This window comes from Heteronotia binoei, chromosome 9 (assembly GCF_032191835.1).
Source record: "Heteronotia binoei isolate CCM8104 ecotype False Entrance Well chromosome 9, APGP_CSIRO_Hbin_v1, whole genome shotgun sequence".
Classification (NCBI taxonomy): domain Eukaryota; kingdom Metazoa; phylum Chordata; class Lepidosauria; order Squamata; family Gekkonidae; genus Heteronotia; species Heteronotia binoei.
This window is the reverse complement of record NC_083231.1, coordinates 37819780-37843161: the sequence shown is the minus strand read 5'-3', so window position 1 is coordinate 37843161 and position 23382 is coordinate 37819780. Positions and strand designations below refer to the sequence as shown.

General features: G+C 40.1%; 1 protein-coding gene across 5 annotated transcripts in view; it reads left to right on the top strand.

The window, feature by feature from the left end:
• TENM3 (teneurin transmembrane protein 3) overlaps positions 1-23382 on the top strand; it is a 721265-nt gene that overhangs the window by 117623 nt on the left and 580260 nt on the right. Inside the window, exon 2 of one of the 5 annotated variants that reach the window (XM_060246482.1) lies at positions 12665-12747. The exons of the other annotated variants lie outside the window; for them this stretch is intronic. The gene's annotated coding sequence lies outside the window, so the exon portion shown is untranslated. The remainder of the gene's footprint in view (positions 1-12664; positions 12748-23382) is intronic. 5 annotated transcript variants of the gene reach the window in all.

The following is a 23382-nucleotide window of genomic DNA, read 5'->3' as shown; positions in this document are numbered from 1 at the left end:
GGCTAATATTTGTTGGGCTAAGGTTCAATTTATTTTAAAGGGATTAACTGTACAGTCAGAACTGCACTGTTCTAAGCCCATTGTCTTAAGTAGATTCAGAAGGTTGTATGTCTAGGATTGCACTAAGCATGCTTAATTGTATGTTATGCAGATCACTTCTACAAAAATAAAGCTTGGAAATTCAAAACTGAGCATCCTCATTCTAGTAATATATATACCTGCCTTAAAAGTTTGTAGGGAGACAGATGCTCCTGAGTTCTGGATGATGGCTTTGTGCATGCTTCTGTGTGTGCTGGTGTGGCTTGTTTAAATTTAAAGAAGCATGAGCAACTGACATGGTTATGTCAGGGCATCTTCATCATATTGCTTCTGCGTATTTACTTTTGAATGTGTTCTGGACTTTTGAGTCTATTCAGGGTGACTGTGGTTTTGGTTCTACACTAGTGTTTTTAGACTCTTTTGGCTAGGCAGTAATGACTGCCATGGCAGAGTTAGTGTTCTGTGTTTTAAGCATGACTGTTTCATGGGGGGGACTTCATTGTCTACAAAGCTAAGTTCACTGAGTGATGTTTTTCTTGTGCTCAGTGATTATTCATGAAAGCAAGAAGTAGAAGCATCGGTATTATTGCTTTTTAAAGATGCTATGATGTGCATGAAGGGGCTTCAGCCTTCCTCCCTCCCCAACCATTTTTCTGACCTGAAGCTGAACGGAGTGATACTGCTTGGCCTGTTTGGGAAACTGATGAGTGTATGTACACATGATTTCTCTCTGTGAGTCAAATAGCACATCACTGGGAACATTGCAGGTTGAGAAAATGGTATGACAGTGAAGCTTAAGCTCATTCCTTATGTGCACCATGTTTGTGATCCAAACTGGGTACTGCATGTGCAAGGATTGAGGAAAACCTTCTACTTAATTGTGACAGTTATATAGGACACAAGGTGGGGATCCTGGACCAAACTCGTGTTGTCTGTAATGTGTGAATTGGCCCAGATTATGATAGCTCACGTGTAGCCATAGTAAAATCATATTGAAACCCTGTATAAACATTTTACTTAAATAAAAGTAGTAATTTGTTTTTTTTATAGAAGTGGAAAAGAGATTTGAAGGTAGACCAGCTTCTTGAGGGGCTTACATATTACTTTGTAGAACAGTGTCTTGAAACCCCAGTTCTATTTGGTGGTTAAGACTTAAATGACATCAAAGACAAAAAAATCCACCTCCATCTTCCCATAACCTTGTTTCATAGCAAATGGAACTGAATGATATTGAATGTGTATCCTTAGACACAAAAGCTTTGTGTATCTGCTTTTTTGTACTCCTTGATGATGTCACTAAGATCAAAGTTCTCAAAGCTGGTAACATAACACCAGTGTTCTTTAGCTAAAGATCAGAGAGCTGTTTAGGTGTGATTTAAGAATTTGGGCATGCCCAGGGGGATTTTTTTCCTCCTCTTGCAATGGTATGTCATCATTTACAACTCCTGAGTTTTAAAATTGCTTTGTTATGTTGTGCTGCAGCTGTTTGATAAAAATATGAGATGGTTTAATATATAAGCATGACTTGGAATCTGATTCCAGCCCTATACTGTTCAGGGCATAGAATGGTTGGTGTGTAGAGTTTGCAAAGCTTCAGTCAGTCACAAGACTTCCTTAAGAGCTGCAAAGCATGCCCACAGATTGGTCCATTTCTATTGGATATACTTGAAGCTGTCTTTTCCTGAGTCAGACAACTGGTCTGTCAAGGTCAGTATTGTCCAAGTGGACTAGCGGTGCCTCTTAGGAGTTCTTTGCTATCACTTATTACCAGACTTGTATTGCTTGAGATGCCAGGATGTAATTTAGGATCTTCAGCATGTAAAACAGATGCTATATTCCCAAGTCATGGTTCCTCCCCCTTTTTTATATGAGTGTGTCTGTATGTGTGCACCTGAAAGTCATGGTGACGTCTGGGGGCCTTTAGGATGTTCAGATGGGTGGCTGAATAAAGCCTACTCCTACCTCTCAACTCCTGGTATTCCAAAGAAGTCTCCCAGAGTCAACCCTGGTTAGCTTACAAGATCTGACAAGATTGAGCTTGCCTGGGCTATCCAGGTCAGGATATTCCTTCCCATTTTTGTATAGTCTTTCACAATTGGTGATAGTGGTTGGATCCAATATGTAATTATAAATTTGACCCTGAAAATGAGGTCGGGTTCCAATAAGGGGCTATTTTTCAACAGACCTGGGAAATGCCCCAGGTTTCCAGAAAAATGTGACCCCCATTGTGAGGAACCTGGTCAGAGGCTTTACTTGGGAGGTGACCACTTTAAATTTCTCCCCGGTCACCTTCCCTCAGTCACAGAAATCCTGTCAGAACCCTTAATAATTGGCACCAGATGGTTTTAATGTTAACAACCATAAAATATTTATTAGTTAACAAAAGGCAAGGAGGGGGATGAAATAATATTGATTATAACTGTTCAATATTAAAAGGGCAAATCAGTTAGCAGCTGGTTGGCAGAATAAAATAATTACAGAGTAGAGACTTTTCTCTCTCGGCTTGACTTCGCGAACGAAGATTTAAGAAGGGTGCAGTAGTCCACGTCTGCTGCAGGCTCGCTGGTGGCTGACAAGACCAATGCGGGACAGGCAGATCCGGCCACAGTGGCTGCAGGGAAAAGTCTGATTTGGGGTTGGTGCTGTAGCAGTGCAATTCTTCCTCAATTTCCTTTTGTCCTCAAGACCAGCTATGCGTGCGTTCTCAAAGGAAGAGACAGCCTGGTGGATGGTGTGCCTCCATGCTTTGCGATCTGAGGCTAGGTCAGACCACTGGTGATGGTTGATGCGACAGGTGCCAAGGGATTTCTTCAAGGAGTCCTTGTACCTCTTCTTTGGTGCCCCTCTATTTCGATGGCCGGTGGAAAGTTCACCATACAGAGCAATCTTGGGAAGGCGGTGGTTTTCCATCCTAGAAATATGCCCTGCCCAGTGCAGCTGCGTCTTCAACAGCACTGCTTCGATGCTTGTAACCTCCGCCCTCTTGAGGACTTCAATGTTGGTCACAAAGTCACTCCAGTGGATGTTGAGGATGGTGCGAAGGCAGCGCTGATGAAAGAGCTGATGAAAAGAGACTTTTCTAGGCTGTGGTAAAAGTATAACAAGACTCTGGCAGAATATCTTTAAAATAAACAATAAACCAGGCAGGTTTCAGAGTCCCACTAGACTCTACTTCACACAGGCTGTCTGTGCCTTATGGGCACTCAGAATGCTGTTTCTTCAGATGTTCTACCCTAACTTAGGCAGTGCCAAATCTTATAAATAACAAACTTCAATCACTCTCCCACACACACGTAGGGAACTCCTGACTGGTGTCAGTATTCCTCCTCACAGACCCTTTCACACTAGCTATCTTCCAGGACTCGCACCCCTCAATTCCAATGCGTCTTAGCCACATAGCTAGTCCTCTGGTCTGAGTCTTGGGTACCTCTGCTGACCCGAGAATCCAGTTCTCCCCTCTGTGTGTATTTGTGTGATTTAGTTTGTACTTGGAGATTGCCTGATGCTGGCAAAATCTCCCTCAGAGAGTTTCAAACGGTCTGAAAACTCCATTTTCCAGACAGAGTTCACTCAGCTCTGTCTGCCACAAGGAGCCCAGCCACTCTGGCCGCTCTCAGCCCCTCGTCTAATTGATTTTACAATTGCCCAGCCTAAGCCCACTGTCTTCACTTCAGACTGGTATACTGAATTTTTCTCTCAAATACACCCTGGCTCCGACTAAAAATCCTGAGGTGATTTTCTGCTGAGCAAACCTCAAAAGGATATATTTCCATTGCTTGGGCAATGTTCCAGCCAATCTCTGCAAGCCTGTTTCTCAGCTACTCAGGCCAAGGGCCTGAGTCCGTCCCCCCCCCCCCCCCGGAAATGAATGATATTGAATGTATATCCTTAGACACAAAAGTTTTGTACCTGTATTTTTGTATGCTCTCCAAGAGAGGAATGAATTTTGTGCTTGTACAGACAATGGTCAGGAGCATCCTGAAGACCAGAAGTGTGTGGAGGAGCAGATGAGAGGCAGGAGCAGGCAAACAAACAAGAGGGAGCAGCTGGAACTGCTTCCACATGAACTAGGCAATTGGACAGACGGAGGAGCAGGAAACCAGCCCTGCTGCCCTGCTGTCAATGCTGCAGGAAGCTGAGGGAGAGCAGGAGCTGACACCATCCCCTGTCTATACCTGAGACAGGTGGATGGTGGCAGTGCTGTCAGTAGGTGGGAGAGAAGAAGAGTGGGAGCCAGGCAGGCAGAGGTTGTGGCTGGCGAGTGAGTGACTAGGTAAGCAAGTCAGGGGAAGAATAGGATTCTCCTCCATGAATCTCACAGGTCCCCACTTGTAAATTTCTATCAGTGTTCTCAGACCTCTGTGATACACAAGAGATTAGGTTGCTCATAATTTGGTGGGTGTTCATTCAACATGTTTTAAGTTACCGTGCTTCATATGCATATCTAGTGAATGCTGGACTGTTTTATTAATTTTTTTTGAGGGGGGATTGTAAATACCATGGAAAATCTTTTATGGATTTTAGGGATGAATTTCTACATGGATCTGTCCCCAGCGTTTATTCTTGAATATTTTATGCAGGTTTCCCCCTTCTTTCTCTCTCATGTACATATTTGGATGCTAGGTAGGATTACTTCTATAAGGACAAAGGACTGTTTCTGTAAGGACAAAGGAGGACCGTAGAAGTTTAGACTGGTCCCATGTAGTTACTGAGAAGTATCTTTAAGCCAGGAAACTAAAGTGTTATTGAGGAATCACAGAGACTCTGAAAAGTGCTGTGCATGCATCCCATACGCTGTAATGTACTACTAAGATTATCTGTTTTGGAGAATATCAGTCTGGAACATAAAATACACTGTGCCCTTGAGTACAATATTTTAGTACACTGTGGTAAGGTTGTCAAGTAAAAGGGTTTTATAAGGTAGATAGACACATGTCTGCAAGGTTCATGACAGGCAAACAAGCATGTTTTAAGTAAGAGAACATCACAAATGACCTGGGTCAAGCAGAGATGTCACAGGGCAAGCTGTAGAGCTGGCCTCCCTCAAGTACAGAGGTCATCTTGCTTGCTGTTTTCATTATAAACAGTAAGCAGAATATTCCCATTTTTAGTATTCAACATTTTATTGTAAGTGGGGCATTTGTTTTAGAAAAAAATATGGTTTTAAAATCAGAATCTAAAAAGGTTGTCATTTTAGAACAGATTATTATGATGATCTGCTCGTATTCCAGGTTAAGTAATGCATGTTGATAAAATTAAGCAATGATTTATTGCAAAAATGTTTTTAATAGAAGCAAGCATATTAAAGTTTATTTTAAAGTTTCCAGAAATCATTTGCATTTTGAAAAATACTTAAAACGGCTTCTGTATTCATATTACTGCATTGCATCACCGTATGCATAAAACGGTGTTCAGTGGTTTTTAACTTGCTTTTAAAAATTATTTAACTTGCTAATATTGAGAAGTGAACTCTGGTGAATGTATAAAAGAACAGAAATGTGAAATAAGTTCAGCAAGGTTCACACTTTGTCATAGCAGTAAAGCTCTAAAGAGTATTTTGCCATAGGGCAGCCTAGTTTCAAGAGCTGTGCGTTAGGTAGCTTAGCTATGCTGTAAAAGTGGGTGAGAGAACTGGCTGAACACTCTGTTCATACTGATGTGCCTTTGGATGAGATTCAGTAACCACTTTCATTGGTATAGTGAGAATGAAAATATACTAAAATTAAGTGTTTCAGTCTTTATTGTTCTTAATTTAGTCAGTAATACAGCTCTAAGCTTTTATGGTATGCAAGTGTTTAATGGTGTGCTGAAAAAATGAGAGAAACAAAAGGTCAGAATCCTTTAAACTGTTCTAAGCTTAACAGTTTATAAAATCCATTGTTGGTATTGCCAGAATTCATATCATTAGGCATGATTAAAATTGGGAAAATGGTGTCACCTGATGTAAAATAGGATAGAGCTGGTATCTGTGGAAGTGTTCATAAAAAGGATTTTTTCTGGTGCTTTTTTGTGTACTGACCAATGTACAGGAAGGAAAGAAGCTTACCCTGCTGCACAACTGCTAAAAAGCATAGGAGCTCCATTCTCCTCCTGTTTGGCCACATGGTATAAGAAGGTGGCTTGTGCATAAATCTGTTGCCATCACCACTCCTCCGAAAGCCCCCAAATGCCATGTCTCTTTGCAAATGATTTGTGTGTGTGTGTGTGTTTAAAGCTTCCTTGACTAGTTTAGGACTTAAGCAGTATGGATTTTACTAATTGGTGCATATAACTAATTGACTTTAACTGTGTGCAAATTTGAAAAGAGGGTCCAGTGAAATGGAGAACATCACGTGTATGTGAACAATTTCAACTATGATCAGCTAACTCACTGATAGTATTTTGAGATATGGTTATTGTACTCTGTTCTGTAATCTAGTTTTTGGATTACTTCACATCCTTAATGTTTCTACACAAATTGCAATGCTGTATTACTAGTAATTCAGTTGCAAAAAACTCCAAAAATGAACGGGATGAAAAGGTTTTCTAACTTGCTAGTGAGATTATATATTACAACTCTCTGATGACATAGTGTATAGAGGAGAATTTAGAGAAGACCGTTTATCTTCCTTGTGAGATAGGCAAGTTAGATTTTCTTTTTGCCTGGGAGTGGGGGGGAGGAGAATCTGTACATCTTTTAAGGTTAGAAAAAGGTAGCAAACCTAAATGCTTATCTTTCACCTTTCTGTTTAACAGCAATCTAATGAGGCATATCTGCTGTAATAACGATTTCTAACACTTCTTGCACTGGCTCTTGCTAACAGCACAGGCCCTGTCCATTGGGGGCTAAGAATATTTAATCCTTTAACGCTGACGTATACAACACATAGCCATGTCAGCTACAGCTGTTTCCAAACATCAGTAACAAAATTATAGACAGGTTTTGAAGCTTCTGTGGTGGAAATGAATACATCCGAGGATTCAACTTGCTGACAGTGTTTATGTAATTTAATCTTACCATCTGGAAGAAAGTAAACATTTTTTAGAAAATTAAAGTTAAAGAAATAAACCCTTTGTGGTTTTTAAATTTAGCTAAGTTCATTAAAATGTACAGTTACAAGTTCACTGAAGATTATTATTCAGATGCCACTGGGACATCCAAGCTCTTCATTAAAAAAAAATTTTTTTTTGCAGTCTCTAGCTAGAAAATGTAAATGCATCTCTGTTACCAGCACTAGCTCTGCTGTCTGTACCATACTTTAACTGTTGTGGAAAATACACTGGTAGTTGAGCTAAAGTCATACTCAGTATAATGTAAAGTTCAACAGGTCAATGTGACTTAAATGTTTGTAACTACATGCAAGATAAAAGATGTTTATACAGAAATTAAAAATGTCTATACAGTAATTAAAGTTATAATCTAATATTGGAATTAATAGAAATTAATCTTGTTAAATTCTATGTTGAATTGTGGCTACTAATAAACCAAACCATGTTGTAAATTTGCATGTATTTTTGGTTCATTCATTAGTTCATTCAAACAGTTTTTCTCTTTATTTTTTCCTTACATTTATTACATCTATTCTTCCCCGCTCCCATTTGTTGTTAAGAACTGAGACAAAAATAACAAATTTGTAGCATTTTAAATAACTTATTTATTATTATGATACTGGATTTCTGTTCTCTAGACAATGCCTCTTAGAGGTTTCATATTGCTATTAAAAACATGAGCTTCTGAACCTCTATAACTTCATATTGAGCCCATCTGATTTAACCTCAGCATCAGAAAGACAGATCAGATTTAAAAAAATGGTTTCTGAAAAAGGCTCAAATTTGGGTTTGGAGGTCTCTAGTAAAGTGGAATCCTGAACAAAGTGTTATTGAAGGAGGAAATGGTTGTTCAGCCAACCACTCTTTATTCACACTGTACGTTTGAGAGGAGGGGGACAGAGAGAGAAAACATATTTCAAATCATGCCATCATCTCCCCCTGTTATGGATATAGCTTCTAGCCAGGTCTAATCACACGTGTCATAATATCTAGTTTTTAAGCTGCACTCTCTTGGATTTAGACTTGTAAAGACACCTTTTGTGTTCCATAAGACAGCAGAAAAGATAATTTTTAAAGCACACTGAGTAGTTTAATCAGTCCCAGTCACAAGGGGGAAAAACGTTCACATCATTAAGAGAAAAATTTCTTGTCAGTTCAGAGTGGTTAGTGTCGTATCTTGAAATCAACAGACTGACATCATTTGTTTACCTCTTTAACTTAGAATATTTAACTACTGATCTAAGGGATGCTATTTGAACAGTGCTAAACTCTCAAGTCAAGATAATCTCTTTGTGCCATCCTAAAAAAGATATATAGTAGGACAGCAGTGAATTCTTTTAAGTTTAATTGATTTTTCAAGTACTATGCATTTAGAATAGACAAACTGGAATCAGAGCTGGGAACCACATAAAAGGGAAACAAGATATATAAAAAAATCAAACTAGGGTTAATGAGCATAAAACAGATTACCAAAACTTAATGCAGTTCGATATTTATCAAGTGAGGCTGTAATTAAATGTGATTCATCGTCATATGCTAGAAATGAATACTAACTAGTTGAACACTCATTTTACTTAAATGCTTACTTGGTGTGTTGGTTTGTCCAGGACCAGATTATCCTGTATCCCTTGGTACCATGATTAATAGCAGGGTGAATTTAACTGTCCAGTGCTTGGAAGATTTGACACTGGCAGCAGTCAAGAGAAGATCAAGGAAGAGCCTTGTGCAAGGTTGTTGCTGGGAGCGTATTGAATGCTATCTGCCCTGGCATTTAGATCATGAAACATTTGACTCCAAAAACTGCAAAATGCTTGAATTTTAACAGGGGGGCAACATGCCACTGGCTAGAACTTTTTAAAGACCAGCTCCTGTATTCTCACTCTAAAGAATTTAGAAACCATAGTTGAACACCCCTTTGGTTTGTTTAGGGCATATGTAATCATTTCATGACTCTTAATTCTAGTGCTCTAGAAATGCAGAAGCTCTGGGAGCTTTGACTCTTGAAAGTGTATATCCTGAAAATCAGGGCTTTTTTGTAGCAGGAATTTCTTTGCATATTAGACCACATCCCCTGATGTAGCCAATCCTCAAAGAGCTTACAGTTAGGCCCAGTAAGAAGAGCCCTGTAGGCTCTTAGAGGATTGGCTAGGGGGGTACTTCCTAATATGTAAGGAAGTTTCTGCTACAAAAAAAGCTCTGCTGAAAATCATGTTTCTGATTCTACTGGACCCAGGTCTAGCTCTTCTACTGCAGACCATCATGGCTACCCTCCTGAAACTTATCTTTATAAAAGATGGTATTATTGCTGTATTCTATGGAAGGTTTGTAATAAACTTCTGTTCTAGATCAGTTAACAGGCATTTCATCTATTAAAATGTTGCATTATATGAACTGATAACCAGTCAACCTTGACATCTTCAAATTTAGCACTGCTTTAGTGCAAAGGTATATTAGAGACAATCATATTGATCAAATGGAAAACCTCGCAGAAACATTTCTTTAACAAATAGCTTTGGATTATCATATGTAAATGAATTTACTAAAAAGGAAGTGATAGGCTTTGAGGATCACACAGTTTTCAACTGCAATTGTAAAACCGGTTTATGTCTTACTGGTGTTCATTCTAGTTGAATTGTAAAACAAAGTGAGTGATTCACACATTTTGCCAAGCTCTAGCTTTATGAATCTGACCTAGACAGCTTGTTTGAAATACACAGATGAATAGTTTCTTAAACATTTATAGTTGTGCCCTGTATTAAATGAAAAGACCATGTATAATGTTGATGCAATAAAAATTAATTAGTTGTAAGTCAGGTTTTGCTTCAGTTGTAATTAGTTTAGTGCATAATTATTATGTTTAATAGCAATCTGAGATCTGCAAGCATTTTGATCGTATTCCAACTTTTAAAAATAACACCTCTGTTAGATTTATAACATCAATAGCTACAATAAAATCTTATTAGTCAACCATATTATAGAGACTGTATAATTATTGAGTGGCTGAAACAACTTCTTCATTGATGTTGGTCACGCACCGTATTAAATTATTATGGAGAAATATTTTACAGTGGACATATTTTCCTGACTTAATTAGAAAAGGACTAATCAAACAGAGCTTGAGTTTTCAAGGGGGAAAAGGCTTTTAATGTCAGTTTCCTACTGTACACACTCTGGGAATCTTCAAGAAATCCCTTATGTATAGTATGACATTAAAAAAAACTGTTGGCAAATAGCCTGTGAAGTTTTAACTTTCATAGATTGAATTTTCATGTCTGTTTAAGTTCATAGAACAGAAATTACGTGAGCTTTTCTACAAAATTATTGATCAATTAATAGATGTTTATCACCTGTTTCTGCTGTTGTGATCAGGGCTTTTTCTGAGCAGGAACGCACAGGAATGCAGTTCCAGCTGGCTTGGCCAGGGATCCGGCTCAAAAGGTGTCCAGCAGAGGGAAGGCACTAGCCAACCAGATGCTCCAAGATAGCATGCTCTGTTCTCTCTGCCACCTCCAGCCTTCAACGGGCTTGCAGAGATGCAGAGGCATCCATGAGCACCACCTCCCAGAAGAAGCTGGGCCTGCCACTGCCTGCTCTGCCACATGTGGCTCTCTCTCTGGCCACATTGGGGGGGTTGTGAATCAAGGTCTCTCATTGGGCTTTGTGAGAACACACATCCATGAAATGCAGCTGATGGCACTGTGCTGTTCTGTGTCAATATATGGAAAATAACCTACTGAACAGGTGATGCTTCTTCTGGTGATGTCAAGGGGTGTGGCCTAATATGCAAATAAGTTCCAGCTGGGATTTTTCTACACCCCCCCCCCGGCTATGAATAGCGCCAATGCTGGAGAAGCATCTTTCCCATTTTTTTCCTCAGAGGCATTACCTTCCCAATCCTTCTGAAATCTTTTCTCTTTTATTAAATCTCCCCCCCCCCCAATTCTTAGTTATCGACAGAGCATAGTTTATTTTCAAATTATGCTGTTAACCTCTTTTTAAATGCAGTTTCAGCTGATGGGCAGGATCACTGAGGAACGTGCTGAACATAGGTTGGTCTCAGACATTTAAGGACTTCAAAAATTTCCTGCACATAATTACTCCAAGGGGTGCTGAACCTAATAAATATCTCCCACTCCGCCATACAGTCACTAGGACTCAGTTGAATGCTGCCTAGTGCCAAAGAACACTCTAGGCATGCTCCTTTGGCAGTACAGCTGATAAGAGGTTGGCTCAGGCAAACTCATGTAATCGGTAGCACAAGATAGTTTCTAAGTATGATTCCTTCATCAAACTCTGTTTGAAGAGGGGGAGAGAGCAGTGTAAGCCCAACAATAAAGATGGTTTGGGGACATTTAACATAGCCATGGTTAAGTCCACAGTATGAATGTAGCCCTCTGGTTTATCTTCAGATCACAGTGCAGCCATCCTATTTGCCTCTGAATACTGGAGTCACTTATATGGATTCTTCCCACTTAGTGGTTCACCTTCTTCCTCTGAAAGTAGAAGCTTGTTATGAAGGTCTTGTGTTATTCATCCTGCCCATATTGTTCTTTCAATTAAACTAGTATTGCAGTGGTGTGGGATTTCACTGGAGAAGCAGCTTTCAAGGTACCTTGGTATATGTGGATAGGGCTGTAGATCACTCTGTATTTGGGTGCAAATTTCCCGGGAAGGTGTGGCATGTACTGGAAGCTTGTCAGCATGACATGCCCAGCAATAATGCTACATACGTCTTTTAAAATAATCTACCTGTTTAGACTGTATTTGCATTGTATACATACCACATTTAACTGAACATTAGTTACATTTCTCTCAGAATCATTGTTTTGGCTAGATACAGTCAGAAGGATATAGATGGGAATGATGTTGGGAACATTTTAGGTTGCATTGTGAATGATAAGAGTGTACACTTTTAATATAAAACTTATTCTTTATTAAATTTATTTAGGAGTTTTAATTTTTTTTTAAAGGAGGTGGCTAGTTAAATAGCCGTTTTAGTAGTATGGTATGCGGCAACACGCTCAAGACTGATGAGCAGTCTCTTGTAATCATTATAGACACCTGGGTTGTGTCACCCTGCAGTAGTATAACACTGTACAGAACAAAAGGTGAAATATCAGAATTCAGGAAATTCTGTGGACGTATTTGATGAAAGACCATAAAGGGGGAAGTATGGCCATATTGTTTGAGCAGCTTGGATTTTATAAAGCAAGTATAAAATAAATTCATTACCATTTAAAATTAATATAAGAGCAATCTCTTCTTTAGTTGTGCTTGGCAATGTATTGTTGTTTAGAAACTCTGAATTCCAGTGAGACTCTCATTGGAAAATACATGATGCTGTGTCATGAAACTGAAGTGCCTTGAATTCTTCATAGGTGAATGTATGAACTTTTTCACAGTTTGGAAAAAACAGTGGTGTAGATCCTTCTATACTTTTTATTTTTCTTTTCCGCATGTTTTGGAAGATAATAGCAATGAATCCCATATGACTGTGATTTAGCTACAAAGCATGATTGAGATAATGATGGTTGGCTTGGAGTGGAATAATTAATAAAAATTACAGGGGATTCTCCGCTTCTGTTTTCCCATAAAGTTTCAGAAGATGCTCTTGAATAAATTGCTGTCCCTGGAACTGTAGTTCGTGGCACTGCCCAGATGCAAATTCTACCAGAAAAGGTATAGTGCTGCTTATTTTTTTATCATATATACCAGATAGACCTAGCAAATGTCATTTCTACAGCATGATACTACAAAACATGATGTCCTGTTGGAAGCTGTGGATTATGGTTATGTTTCAAATAGTGTGGGATGTACTGATGGATTTTGAATATACTATTGCACTATTGTTTACCAGTCAATGTGTTACTTGATCTACATTCTTTAGATGTTTCCCTACCTTGATGGCTTATCCTGGATGAAAGTAGTTACTCTCAATACTATCTATTGATGCATGACATCTGAGCAATGCAAGCCAAACCCAATGACTGTCCCAACTGTGGAACTCCTTTCTATAGAAGCATCAAAGTATGGTTTGTTTTCTGGAAGCAGCATAAATGTTTGGCTTGGACTGGCTTTAGCAGCTATAGTTAAGTAGGTGTAGGACATTTTTTATCAGGTTTTCTACATATTTGCTAGTTGGGTACCTTTCCTTTATAAGCTATATTTCTTATATGCAGATATTACTAATCTGGATACTTAGATTAAAAGATGAAGAAAAAATAAAATAAATATGGCCCCTCCTTTAGAGTTGTATTCAATAGTCTAAGTAGAAAGACTTGGGAAAAGGAGATCATTCAAAATTAGAAACATAATTTTCATGAGCTGGAAGTTTCATAGTTCAGAATAAGCACACTGTTTAAAAGTTTATTAATTTCTGGTGTTTTGTCAGCAGGAAGCACATTTTACCCTAGGTAGTTTGACAAAATTTGGTAGCCAGATGATGGATCTTCTAATCAGGATATTACCCTAGGATCTGTGAGGATTAGGCAGTCAAGTGCTTTGAAGATGTAACATCCAGTATGAGCTCTCTGTCTAATAAATGTGTAATGGGAGAAATGCTTACTGTAAAGGATCTCTTGGGATAATGCACTTCTGCGGTCTTCAAATATAGGCAGAGACTGAGAGGAGCTTATACCGAGGAAGATGAATTACCATGTTTAGACAAGGGATCCTTGAACAGTCTCTTATTCATGGGCCAAGTTGAGGTATTTTCTGGTACTGTGCAGGCTCACTCACACCACAACCATTGGTTTCCAAACTACACAACTCACTTTTGTCAGAAAATAATGTTGTGTTTCAACTTTTTTAAAAAAATGTAGCATTTAATATATAGCACTTGTTAATTCATTGCGAAGTTTCACACTCCCTGGCAAAATAAACTGATAAGAATTACAAATACTTTCCTTCTTTGTGAATAAGAAGGAGCTTTGCAGCTGCTCAAAGACTAACATACTTATTGTACCATATTATCGCTGAAATAGACAAATGCCAATAAATTGCCAAATTATCTTTAGCCATTAAAATCATATTATAATAACCGTGCCATCTTAGGCAGACTTGTACTCTTCTTTGCCCATTGACTTCAGTGGGTGTAATTCTGCTTCGGATGCCACTGTGAATCTGTCAGTTTTTAAGACTAATCTTCTGGAATCAATTCTTTTCTTCCAAGGCCTCAACAGGCTTATACCAGGAGTTTGTTTTTCAGTAGGAGAGTTGGATCTTGAAAGGAAAAGTGTCTTTTAGCTTGTACAACATGTCTTTTCATCTGCACTGAATATCTTAAATCAGAAGTGGGGAATGTTCATCCCTCGGGATCACTTGGTCTGGCCCTCGGGGATTGCTGGCCCCTTCTCCTCATTTCTTTATTTCCGTTTATTTCCCTTTCTTCCCCCCATTTCTTTATTTTCCTTTATTACCCTTTCTTCCCTCCATTTCATTTCCCTTTCTTTCCTCCATTCCTTTCTTTCCCATTGTCCCCTTTCCTTCCTTTCTCCCTCTCTCGGCTTTTTCTACAAAAAAACCCCCTGGACCTAGACATTTGTCTAGTGTGGCGGGCTGGGTGTGTGTGTGTGCGAAATCAGGCTCTCCCCACATGACTTCAAATAGAAAAACAATTATTTGCATTAATTTTGCCTGCCTGAATCATTCTGCCTTGGCAGAGCACTGTTTAAGTTGATAATTTTGCATGGTCCGCAAATGATGTTATAAATATTCAAATGGCAATTTGCATAAAAAAGGTTCACCACCCCTAAATCTACTGCTACTCTATACACTTCATAATTCAGGAGCAGGTATCTTCTCGACGCAACCTGAGGCAATGTTTTCCAGATACAAGGACTGAGACCACATGCCTTTTTTAGAAAAGAAGAAACTCTCAATTCCTGATTTTATCTTTAGGCCTTTCTCCTTTTGCCAACATCCAGTGATTTAAACAAATGGAGTGGGAAAGAGTAGCCCATAGTAAATTAGTTTGCATTGAACATTAAAGCTCCTGTAAAGTAAGTTCATAGGGGGGGCAGGGGGACAAAAATCAGCACATTCATTTAAAACCATTTATTTTGTGCTAGTTTCTTTCCATGTATAAGTAACTTTTGTGATCAAAATTTAAAGGAGAAAAAGCAGCAATGTGGTGGAGACATGGCTTCTGAAGGCTTGAAATTAGAAATGTTTACAAATAGAGACATGCAAGAAACTAGTGGGGAGGGTACATCCCCCGCACTTCTGCTCCCTCTCCTTTCCCCTTTATCCCACCTCTCTGGCTCTCCCTCTCAATTCCTGACAATCTTACCCACCTCTCACCCCCTTCTTGGCCACCTCTCTATATTTTCCCCACTCCTTCTCTGACAGCTTACTCCCTCTCTTCCTCCTACCTTCTTCTGTCAATATTCTCCCCAGCTATCTCTCCCCCTCTTCCTTACCTTGACCTCTTCAGCTTACTGATTAGAAACGGGAGGGGGGAATTTGAAAAGGACAGTTGAGCTGAGTGAATGAGGAAGCTTCTTCTTACTCCTATCATTGTAGCTGATGGTTCAGCTGCCCTTTTAAAACTTTCTCCCAGTTTCTAATCGGTCAGACTGAAGGGAGAAGCAGTGTGGGAGCTGAGGGAGAGGGAAGCTAAGACTGCTCGCCCCCACTGCCTCCAGCTCTGCTTCTTCCTGAAGTCTGACAGATTAGAAGCCAAGAGAAAGTTTTTAAAGGGTAGCTGAGCCAGTAGCTACAGCGAAGGAACTTCCTCGATCACTTACAGAACTCTGTTATCACTGTCTGCTGCTTCTTCCCCCCCTCCCCGCCTCAGCAGCAATGTGGTGGATTTGCAAGCACTTTGTCACACAGCAGGGGACCAGAAGGGCTTTCTACTGGCTGCCACCACTCTGGTAAGGGTCTGTCTGGGAGGGCCCAGAGCACCCACCCAACCCCTGTATTATCCTTCTTAGAAAACCCCTTATCTGTGACTTGGGATACATGATTACCCAGGCAGTATAATAACAGGTTTATTGTAAGTGCTCAAAACAATAAGTGGTATGTAAAACTTTTAGCACAACAGTGAATATAGAAAAACAGTAAAGGTTGGTATAAAAAAATAAAAGCCCTGATGCAGTTAACTAAATGCCTCCAGCCCAGCCTTTTCGAGAGAAAACAGCCTCTTTCTGTCTGCAGCCTCTCCAGAGAGAACAAGCCTGTCTGTAGCTTGGCCTTTTTTATGCTTTCCTCCCAGGTTCCTCTCCTCTGGGCCAGTTGTCCCTCCAAAATTGATTTTACCCAATCAGAGGGACAGAAAGGATCCTTGAGGTGTAGCTCCTGTAACTACTCTTACACAGGCTTCCCTGGAGCCTGTGAGCCTCACTAGGCCTATGATCATGACACGCTTGCTCACTTCTTCCTCCCCCATGTCTTCTCCAAATCACCTTCTTGCTTCCTCCTTCCCACCAGTGGTGGCAGGGCCCTTGGGAGCTGCAGCTCTGGCTGTGTCATGGCCTTTTTCAGGTAAGTGTTTTTAGATTTATTGTACCCATGCACATCACTTGGTACCTGATCCTTTTTAACTGAGTATGCTGGCAACTGAACCTGGAACCTTCTGAATTGGTTTATTTTCTTCTATAAGTTGAATGGGGTAGTAGCAGAGTGTAGCAGAGATTTAAGAGCCCATGGAGAGCGCAGGCCTCGTGAGGCTGCACATGTTGCTGCCCCAAGGCTCCCCTCCCCCCAACCTCCATCCTCCCCCAGTTCCCACCCCTTGACCTCCATTTTCTCCACTTGCCAATAGGAGGACATGAGTAGAGCTGGGCTCACAAGCTGGCAACAACACAGTCCATTGCCCCTCCCTGGTCTACTGCTGCCAGTGCTATTGGTTAGTAGGCCACGACCTCCATCTTCACCACTAGCAGATTGCGCTGGCAGTGAGAGGTCATAGAAGAGCACTGGGCCGCATTGGTGGCTCAAGGCTCCCCTCCATTGACTTCCCCCTAACTGACCTCCTCCTGACCAACCCCAGTAGCTGACATGTTGCTGACCCAAGGCTCCTCTCCCACCTCAAGTGGTTCACCTCTTCCGATCTCCCATGACCTCCATCTTCACTACTAGCTGATAGGAGACCATGGAGGAGCATCCATCCTCAGCACTAGCCAACAGGAGGCCACAGAGGAATGCCAGGCCATGTTGCTGGCCCAAGGCTCCCCTCACCTAACTTCCTTCCTTGTCTGACTCCCCTCCCCCTATCTTGCCACTAGCCAATACATTGCTAGCCGAGGCTCCCCTCCCTTAACCTCCCTCTGACCTGGTGACTCACCTGCTGCTCTCATGTGGTAGCAGCTGGTGGGCTCTATAGCAGGAGAGGACTGCCAGGAGAAGGAGAGGGCTCCCAGGAAAAGAAGCACCACTCTCCAGTGTTCCTGCCAAACTCTATGCACTAGCCCACTCTTGAATAGCTTACGGGGAACACTGCGTATAAACTACTTATTTCAAAATGGAGGAAAGGCTGGAGGATAAATAGAGATCAGGTCACCAGAGGTGGTCCGACAGACAGTTTTTGATGGGATGGGGAGGAGAGAAGAACCCATGATGGAAATGAAGATGAAGAAGATATTGGATTTATATCCCGCCCTCCACTCCGAAGAGTCTCAGAGCGGCTCACAATCTCCTTTACCTTCCTCCCCCACAACAAACACCCTGTGAGGTGGGTGGGGCTGGAGAGTGCTCTCACAGCAGCTGCCCTTTCAAGGACAACCTCTGCCAGAGCTATGGCTGACCCAAGGCCATGCTAGCAGGTGCAAGTGGAGGAGTGGAGAATCAAACCCGGTTCTCCCAGATAAGAGTCCGCACACTTAACCACTACACCAAAATGGCACAGCCAGGTCAAATTGTTCTAGCCCAGGTGTCCCCAGAGAATCCGACAAAGTATGAATGGCACAGCCACAAAATGACTAATACAGAAGAAGAAGAGATTGGATTTACACCCTGACCTTCACTACCCAAAGGATTCTCAGAGTGGCTTACAATCTCCTTTCCCTTCCCCTCCTCACAATAGACACCCTGTGAGGTAGGTGGGGCTGAAAGCTCTGACAGAAACTGCTCTTTCCAGAACAGCCTCTGATAGTTACGATCAGGGGTCATTATGTAGAAAAATAGGTGGAGCTTATTAGCATATGCTGTCCCCCCCACCAGTTAAAAGCAACCCGATGCAAGAAAGGAGAGCCCTCCTGAGGCCTCCTTGGGCTGGCTAGAGATCCAGCCAGCCCAAGCAGACCTTGCTCACCTAGGGCTCTCCTTGACTGCCCCCCCCACAGTCAAAAGGCCAGCAAGCCACCTGCTGCCCAAAATCACATAAGAAGTGGAGAAAGGGTGGTGCAGGCTTCTCCAGGGGTTAATGCGGACTGTGGGGTGTGTGGCAAAGCTCCTGGTGGCTGGCTGGCTGCCTGCTCTCCTAATCCAGGGATTGTTATGCAGCTACACCTACTATTCAATGGACAAGGTAGGTGGAGAGGAGGAGGGGGAACTCTCAAAAAGGTTCAGGAGCTGTGCTCCTTTGAACTCCTACTGAATTCAAGGCTTGGTTATGACTGACCCAAGGTCAATCCAGCAGGTGCATGTGGAGGAGTGGAGAATCAAACCTGGTTCTCCCAGATGCTACTACACCAGTTTGGCTCTTGGTGTTTTGACTTACCTTCTGTCATAATAATGGCAGATCTGTGTGCTGTGCTGACACATTGCCAAATCAGTGTTTTTAGAAATCTTCACAGCTAATCAGATCTTCAATGACTAATCAGAAGCCTTGTTGATTAAAAGCCCAACCTGGCCCCATCAACCTTCTAAGAACACTTGGAAGGCACCAGGAAAGGTGTTAGCTGTGCTGTGGTGCCCATGAGCATCACGTAGGTGACCCTTGTTCTAGCATAATAAGAGAAGCAATCCAGTCAAAGTTAAACATTTTAAAATAACCATTGTCGTGAAAGGGAAACAGCATATTAACTATCCTGCTGAAATCATCCACAGAATCACAACAAAATCCTAAGTATGTTTACTCAGAAGTAACCCTCAGTGGTGCTTACTTTCAGGTCAACGTGCAGCTTGTAACCTTAAATTGTGTAAAGCACTTTACAGCAATAAACCACCCGCACTTTATAGCAATAAACCACCTGCAGTCACCAGGGCTGGAACAAAGATAAACTTTGAAGGCAGGCACCCTGTCCACATACTGTCCTCTGGGGGACTAGCCACCTTTAAACTCTCTGGATTTTTTTCCTCCAGTGCTCCCCCCCAACTTTTTCACTTTTCTGTGCAAGATTCAGTCCTGCCATTAGCTACCTGCCACAGTCAGCGGGAAGCAATGCAGGAAGCTGATTGGTCAGCCACAGTATCTCTCCCTTTCCAGCTTTCTTAAGTTAAGCCAATTGGATTTTTCCCGGAGCATCCTGCTTGTCTGCTGAATGGTGGATTCAGTTCTTTTTAAATCTTGCTGACTGCAATGGAGAACAAGTGGACCAGATTTTGCCGCTTTATTAAGCCGCACTAAAAAGGATTGCATGGATCTTGTTTGTAGTGTTTGCAGGGTTATTTAATTATGAAATTTTTGACATTAATAGTATAATCATGTCCTGAATATTTTTGGTAATAGTAATAATAATTGTGTGGCACTATGTGTGGTACAGCTAAGAGATCCTATAAACTGAAAAGGCAAATCTAGTTTAAAACTGGCCTCTTGATACCATAGGAATTGGAGATGTTGTTTAAAGTGGAAAGTAATAGAAGTTTCAGTCCTAAAACCATCTTTCTGGGAGTAAGCCCCATTTAATAGACTGATTTAACATGGCTGTTCCAGCGAGCTAACCTATAGTATATGAACATTTCAAATATAGCATGGCTACTCATGTAAATGTAGGGTGGGAGTTAGCTGTGGGAGTGTGGTTTTGCGATGGCAACTGAATTGCAAAGATAAAAATATAAATCTGCCTTAAGACATTATTTAAGATGGCTTTTAATGGTTGGAATTAAACAATTAAGGGATAATTGTAAATCTGATTTTGTTAGACCATAAATACATTTGCCTGATTGATTTATTAATATCTTGTTGGGATGAATAGATTAGAAATTTGATAATACAAGCAAGAATTGCTAGCCTTATGAGTTGGTATAATTATTTGGATATCTTGACTACACATTGTACACTGCTGTGCAACTCTAGGTTTGAATTGTATGCACATGTCTATTTGTATGGTATATGTTTGCTGAGAACCCATGTTTGGCAGCATGTCCCAATGGATAAGCCTGCATGTGATCTCATACGTAATTCTGTATTTGGGTATTTTTCTTACACTAGGTATATCTTGTAGTGGAAATATCTTGTAGAAACAGTTCAGAAACATTTTATTTACATACTTACAGGTTTTCTTGCTGTTTTCCTCATAGAGATGTTAAACTAACATTCAAAACAGAACATAAGACACCAGCAAAGCATGGAAAAGTCCAAATGCTGCCAGTAATAGAACAGGGTGTATGCATATGATAATAACTTCAGTTAGAGAAATGCGGAAAATATAAAGAAATAATAGAAGAAAAATAGCTCCACTTTGTAAGTTCATGCAATTATATTTCTTTGTAAGTTCATGCAGTCCTGTATCCTTTTATTCTTGGATGGCAGAAAAATAGAATGGTGTGTATGCCCAGCAGATTATTGAGAAGCTGTGGAGACTCTGTTCTTTTTAAACAGATCAAACTCTGTCATTCATTACTGCAGACTACTTATTTGCACAAATGACAGGAATCTTCAAATGGCATTAATACATTGCTCCCACAGCATGGCATTTATTACACAAATGTAAAGACCAGAGTCTCTTTATTCAGCTTTTAAAATTTTTTAACGAGTGTTAAATTTAAGATGCTAGAGATCAAGAATAAATACAAAAAAAAAAACAACCCATATATTTCAGAGCTGTGTTCAAAAGCATTTTTTCCTGCGAGTTTCTTAATGTATCTTCTATTCAAAGAGTTAAATAGTTAGAGCTTTGATATTTATTGGGTTTCTGGACTGCAGTAGTGTATTTTACTTATCAATTGATAATTGAAACAAACTTATTAAAAGCTGCTGAGCATAGAATCTTTAAAATAAAGCTTTGAGTTTAGTTTAATTTCAATATGTTCTAACAGACCTTTTACATATTCCCTTGGTGGTCTTTCAAAAGCCAGGTGTTTGGGATTGTCTGCAGCCTATTCAAGAAAGCACCCCAGGCCATGGATTAATACATGAGAGCTGCTTTTTATTTAAGTCTACCTATTTACATAATGCCTGTTCATGGAATGTGCAGGCAAACTCTTAGCTGGTCAGTTGAGCATGGTCTTGTTTTCTATGGGATTAAATTTTAAACTTTTCCCTTCCCAAGTGGAATTGACACATACAAAAATATGTAAAGGCATCCCTAAATTTGTATTGTGTACATATATACTCATATCTTTGCTATATTTTTAAAAAGTGAAATAAAAGGAATGTGTTGGAAGCTGCACATAGTGCATGTGAGTGCAGTATCAGAATCCTGGATCTGCATAAGATTAAATAAAAAACTGGCCTGACTCCATAAACCTCAGAGTAATGTATTTGCTATGCCTTAAGTTGTGCTGAATATAGAGTGCTAATGTAAAGACCAATGTTTATGTATAGTTAGTCAAGGTTATTTTTTTTTCTACATGCAATGCCCAGTTCTTTGTTAGGTTATTGATGAAGTAAAACACCGATTTTCTTACAATTAATTCAGTATACAATGGAGTGAATAATGTAAGTTTCCCCCCTCTCCAATTATTATGGTATGTTATTAGTTTGTGTACAATTCTTTGCTTTAAAAATAAACTTGAATATACATTGATACTTATTTTGACAGAGCTGAGTAGCTTCTCGTATTCTAGATAGCTCCTCAGATTAATATATATGTTAGCAAGGTATGCACTAAATATTTGTTCAAACCATTTACATTAGAAAACTAACAGTTCAGTCCTAAACACAGCTAGATTCTTTTAAGTCCACTGAAGCCAATGGGCTTTAAAAAAGTAACCTTGTTTAGGATTGCACTGTAAATTATAAACTGTGCTTTTCATAAGCTGTTGAATAGAGGCCATGTTTATGTGAACAGTTCTTGAAAATTAATGACAAAACATTTATTTCAGTGAAATAAGGCGCTATAAGTAGAATTGAAATTATATTGCAAATTTTAGACAAATGAATCTATTGCTGTGGTGACTGGGTTTTGCAAAGTATTTAGCTTTGAATGATAAAGACAAAAACCTTGATCCTTGTGAATTATTAACAAAGCTGCCATTGACTTCTGTGGGGTCAAGCAGTCATCCTAAAAAATAAATACATTTTAATAAAAGAAACATGAGTTGGATCTAGTGGCTTACATCTGTGCATGGAATGTAGAATTTTCTTGCAATCCTTCCATCCCTTCAGTTCTTTTCAGCCTCTAACAAGATCATATCCTGGGGTTGCGGGACCCAGACAAAGAAACACCCATGTAGGTCAGTAGGCTGATGATATGGAGACATAGAAGCAAAAACACTCATTTTCTTTCTTCTGCAAGTGAAACTGTGTTGAGGGGGAGGAGGTGTCCCTCTGCTGTCCAGTCCCCTGACTTAATAACTATTCCTCCATTCACATCCTCTGACCAAAAAAAAGGGATCTTTTAATTAAGAGTGGTTGGATACAAGCCAGTGAATGCTGTTTCTTATTAAGGAGAAGGCAGTAATTGGATCCTTCAGCTGATTCCCCTTCTACATGAGGAATCTTTGTTGCAATGCTGAATGTTCCAGTGATCTAGCTTCTCAAATCCAATGTTTTGAGGTTTCTTTTGATTCGATTTTTGTGATCTTTTTTTTAATAAGTAAATTTTACTGTCGTCTTTAGCAAAATGTAAAGCCCCCCCCCCCCCCAGCTTTCTGTAGCTCTCAGAATTGGGTTCCTGTAGGTCACTGGACTCTTGAAAACAGTGCAGGAGAGCAAAGTGGGGAGGGATGATTGGAGGGAAAATCATATGCTCCTTTACCAAGAAAAATGCTGCATTATCAGCAAAATTGAAGTTGCACCTACAGAACAGCAATTTAGGATCCAACTGATGAAAATGGATTCATATATTTCAGCAAGATAACAATTTTAGTAAGCAATAAACCATATGTTAAAATTATAAATTGATAGGCTTTTAATGAGACTCACAGATTTGTTGAATATTTCTATATTAAATATAAATATGCATTGCTGGTGGTCTTTTTCATATTAAAATGAAGATCAACATAATGAAAATAGATACATTTATTGTGTCACTAATAAATTTGTGC